This window comes from Pristiophorus japonicus, unplaced genomic scaffold, assembly GCF_044704955.1.
Source record: "Pristiophorus japonicus isolate sPriJap1 unplaced genomic scaffold, sPriJap1.hap1 HAP1_SCAFFOLD_94, whole genome shotgun sequence".
Classification (NCBI taxonomy): Eukaryota; Metazoa; Chordata; class Chondrichthyes; family Pristiophoridae; genus Pristiophorus; species Pristiophorus japonicus.
The window spans coordinates 1,672,222-1,677,524 of NW_027254868.1; positions in this window are offsets into that span (position 1 = coordinate 1,672,222).

Here is a 5,303-nt window from a genome sequence, read left to right on the forward strand (position 1 = left end):
CATCAATGACCTGCCCTTCAACATAAGGTCAGAAGTGGGCATGTTCGTTGAAGATTGATTTTTCCAACTCGAGTATCAACTCCGCAGATAACGAAACAGGAAATATATCGCCTTTCCATTATTGTGGTGTGGTGAAAATCTTGGAACTCCTTCTATAAAAGCACATTGGTAGTAACATCACCTCAGTGACTGAACCATTCAAACATCGAAATTTATAGCACAGAAGGAAACCATTTAGCCCATCATGTCCTTGCTAGTGGACAAATCACCAGGTTTTCAGGGGGTGCAGTGTCCAAGTGGTAAGGCGTCGGTCTCGTAAACCAAAGATCAGGGGCTTGACGCCTATCTAGACTTTAACACATTAAAGGTGACATGATAAACCTTTTTCCTTTTAACCGTTAAAACACTTCATAATTTTGAACTTATGTCATAAATCGTCTATAAACGTTTTCTATTCGAAGGAGAAAAATCTTTCTGACAGGTTCTAGTCCGATTATCCCAATATATAGGAAAATGTAAATCCCCTATTAAAATCACACTGTCTTGATTACACGCTTTTCTAATCTGTACATTTATATATTCTAGTACTTCACAGCTGCGACTCGAGGGCCTATGCACAACTCCCACTGTTGTCTTAAATCCTTTCCTATCTCTTAATTCTACCCATAAAGTCTCCATGTCTGGCTTACCTGTAGATCCTCGCTTAGAACTGAATCATAGAATCATAGATATTTACAGCACGGAAGAAGGATATTTCGGCCCATCCGGTCAACGCGGCCAACAAAGAGCTATCCATCGGAATCCCATCTTCCAGCTTTTGGTTCGTAGCCCTGTAGGTTATTGCACTTCAAGGGCATAACCAAGCGCGTTTTAAATGTGGTGAGGGTTTCTGCCTCAACCACCATTTCAGGCAGTGAGTTCCAGACTCCCAACTTGCTCTGGTTGAAGACATTTGCCGTCAAGTCCTTTCTAAACTTGCTACCAATGATTTTAAATCTATGTCCCCTGTTTGTTGACCATTCTGCTCATAAAAATAGGTCCTTCCTGTCCACACCCTCTATTCACCTCATAATTTTGAACACATCAATAATGTTTCCCCTCAGCTTCCTATGTTCCAATGAAAACAAACCCAGAATACCGAATCATTACTCATAGCTAAAATTCCCCAGTCCAGGCACATCCTCGTAAATCTCTTTTGAACCCTCTCGAGTGCAATTACATCTTTCCTGTAATGACGTCTATGCAGTACTCTCACTGTAGCCCAAGTAATGTTTTATATAGCTCAAGCATAACTTCACTGTTCTTGTACAATATCCCTCGGCTAATAAAGGTAAGTATGCCGCATGCCTTCTCAACTAGCACGTTTTCTTTATAACCTGAAACAGGGAGACAATGATGTAATTCCTACAACAACAACAGCTTGCATTTATGTTGCGCCTTCAACAGAGTAAGACGTCACACGGCGCTCCACAAAAGCTTCAGACAAATGAAATAACGCTGACACGGAGCCACATAAAAGAGCAATTACGGCAGATGCCCAAAAGATTGCTTTTAAGAAGCAGCAATACAGACATCTTTTTGAAACACACTAGGCCAGGAATATTAATCAGTGTTATTTCCTCCAGGTCTGAAAGTTGTGAGAAGTTGACTTTTGAATTGGACCCATTGGTGTCGATTTCATATGGTTACCTAGGATATTCAATGCAAAAACAGGCTATTCAGCCCAACCTGTCAATATCGATGTTTGTGGTCCACTGGTGCATCCTCCCCTCTTTCCACATCCAGCACTATCAGCATAGTCCTCCATTCCGTTCTCTCTCATATCTTTATCCAACAGCTACTTACATGCAACTATAATATTTGATTCAACCACTCTGGTGGTAGCGAGTTCTACATCCTTACCACTCTCTGGCTAAAGAAGATTCTTCTTAATTCTCAATTTGATTTGTTGCTGATTTTTCTTATATTGATGGTCTCTAGTATAAAGAACATAGAACATAAAAATTAGGAACAGGAGTAGGTCATCTAGCCCCTCGAGCCTGCTCCGCCACTCAACAAGATCATGGCTGATCTGGCCTTGGACTCAGCTCCATTTACCCGCCCACTCCCAATAACCCTTAATTCCCTTATTGGTTAAGAATCTATCTCTCTGTGATTTGAATACATTCAATCAGCTCGGCTCAACTGCTTCCCTGGGCAGAGAATTCCACAGATTCACAACCATCTGGGAGCAGAAATTCCTTCTCAACTCGGTTTTAAATTGGCTCCCCCGTATTTTGAGGCTGTGCCCCCGAGTTCCAGTCTCCCCGACCAGTGGAAACAACCTCTCTGAGTCTATCTTGTCTATTCCTTTCATTATTTTAAATGTTTCTATAAGATCACCACTCATCCGACTGAACTCCAACGAGTAAAGATCCAGTCTACCCAATCTATCATCATAGGGTAACCCCCTCCTATCCGGAATCAGCCTAGTGAATCGTCCCTGTACCCCCTCCAAAGCTAGTATATCCTTCCTTAACTAAGGTGACCACAACTGCTCGCAGTACTCCAGGAGAGGCCTCATCAGTTCCAGCAGGACCTCCCTGCTTTTGTACTCCATCCCTCTCGCAATGAATGACAACATTCCATTCAACTTCCTGATTACCTGCTGCACATGCAAACTAACTTTTTGGGATTCATGCACAAGGACCCCCCGGTGCCTCTGCACCGCAGCATGTTGTAATTTCTCTCCATTCAAATAATATTCCCTTTTACTGTTTTTTTTCCCAAGGTGGATGACCGCACATTTTCTGACATTGTATTCCATCTGCCAAACCATAGCCCATTCGCTTAACATATCTAAATCTCGTTGCAGCCTCTCTGTGCCCTCTACACAACCCGCTTTCCCACTAATCTTTGTGTCATACTTTCCCCACAAGTGGAAACACTCTGTATCTACTCTATCAAAACCTTTCAAGCTATTAAAGAGCTCGATTAGTTCACCCCTCAGACTTCGCGTTTCGCGACACAATAAATTTAGCTTGTCGATACTTTCCTGATAGTAGACCATCTTCTCTGCACCTTATCCAGTGCCTCGCTAGTTCATTTTATAATATGACTACCAGAATTGCACACAGTACGCCTAATGTTGTCTAAATGTAGAGAGTTCTATATTGGTCGGTTTTGAAACCGCCTTGGCCAGGGTGTCTGGTCTATTTTATAGGGGCCCGCACCTCATCTTTTCAGGAGACAGTTCACAGGCATCCTGTAGTAACTGGTGGCCGTTTGTTTATAGAAGCTGATTGTACATTTTCAACATTGTCGATCTGGGTGCACGGGCAGGACATGTCGTAAAGGGGACTTGTTGCAGCGTATTTCTGTATGGATGCAAAAAGCCTGAAATGGAATAGCTGAGTTGTGCTAGATGGCAGACGAGAAGTTAAGGCGATGGACTGCAAATCGATTGTGTTAATTGACTTTGTTAAGCGTTTGTTGCTGATAAACCTTCCAAGCATTTGACTGAATATTACATAAATTAAGCTTTGAATCCAAATCTCATCAAAACTGTAATTTCCTGGTAACATTATGGTAAATAGCATAAATAACCACCTTATCCATTATGCTGCGTGCTCACAGACTAAGTCACAGTGATTTCTTAAATTTTTCTTGATATGCCAACTGCATTTACTGACTGGAGGAATTGGATTAACTCCACATGATCGGCTCGGCTCATCCTTGGGCCGAATTGCGAGTGGTGCGAGCAAATTCTGCAACTGAGTCATGACTGTTATTTAAGGAAGGGAAAAAGACCATTACACGTCCTGCTATACAAGTGGGCACAGTCCCATTCAACTCTCATGATACTTAATCCCCTCTTAGCAGGACTGGAGAACCATTTTCAAGAAGGAGGCTCATGGTCTGCTCAGCAGAAAGTCAATGTTCTGCATGTTCTTTCAGACAGCTTTCCAACTGGCATCCAACTCCCATGCGAGCATTGCTGACTATTGCAAGTCAACAATATTGGAATGTCTTTACAAAACTAGTTTTGAATACGTGACCTGTATTATCAAATAAGATTTTGAAACATTAAAGCTATATATTGTCTCTGTGTCGGCATCCAATTAAGGCACACCCTACGTTAAGACAACTATATTCGGTGCTGCTTTATTTCACTGCAAACGCGAAGGGACATATCTGTGAAGATATTTGCCCCTTATTTACACCATTCCTGTCCTATAGTCCACGTCTTTTTTGACCCAGTGTTGTCCTTGTTGCACGTTATATCAGCCCAGGCCGTCCATTTAAACCTGAGACGTCAATAAGCGAAAACCAGAGAAATACAAGAGGCAGAGATAGGAACAGACAGAAAGAAGCATGCGAAGACAATAACAGAAAAGATCATTGCAGCTTGAGGGGAAATCCTTTTGCTCTCTTGAAATGTTGTAAAAGCATAAAAGATAATTGGGCGACAGTTTAAACGTGCCTCCCGCCCTGGCGGATCTCTCAGGCTCTTAGAGAGGGAAATGCAGCCCGGCAGCTACAGCTCTTTGTTATTCAAGCAGTGAACGGAGCTTTAAACAGTGTAGCGGCGAACAGATAAGCCTGAGTAGATTTCAGGCCCAAAACATTAAACCTTCCGGCTATCGCAGACAGTTGCGGTTTGCTGCAAACAATTACTTTCCAGCCTCCGAACCAGCCAACCCTGTCCTGCAGGGCTATGGGGAAAGGACGGAGGAGTTGGACTAGCTGAGAGCTAGCACACTCTCGATGGGACGAATGGCCTCCTGCTGTGCGGTAACCATTCTATTAATTTACATTTGGACTTTGATGGGACTCGAATCGATAAGTTTGAATGTTTCTATTGAACAGAATCAGCGAGAAGTCCAATGCACGAGCCATTGCAACACGGAGCACAACATTTTTAGCGAAATTTTCAGGAAATACTTGTTTCTGTTGAATGTGGTGTAGGAATTATATCGAGATAAACAATGTGTTTAAATATCTTCTCTTTGAAATCGAGTGTATTTCCGGCACATTATTATTTACATCAGAGTTATTGATTAAATGTCAAAACGCCTCCACTCCATACCAAAAGTATGTACAATTTTCATCCTCCGTTGCAATATTTTGTGCTGGAATAAAACAGTGAATATATAGGTAAGGTTTAGGGATACATCAATTGCACCTTCGACTACTGTCGAAATGTCACAAGCAAAGCCATCAGCTATATTAGGGGAGGCGCGAGCTCACAACCTCGGCTTTCCTGGGTGCTTACACTGTCATGTAAGTACTGCGCGCTATCAAATTCCGTCGCTGGAACTGCA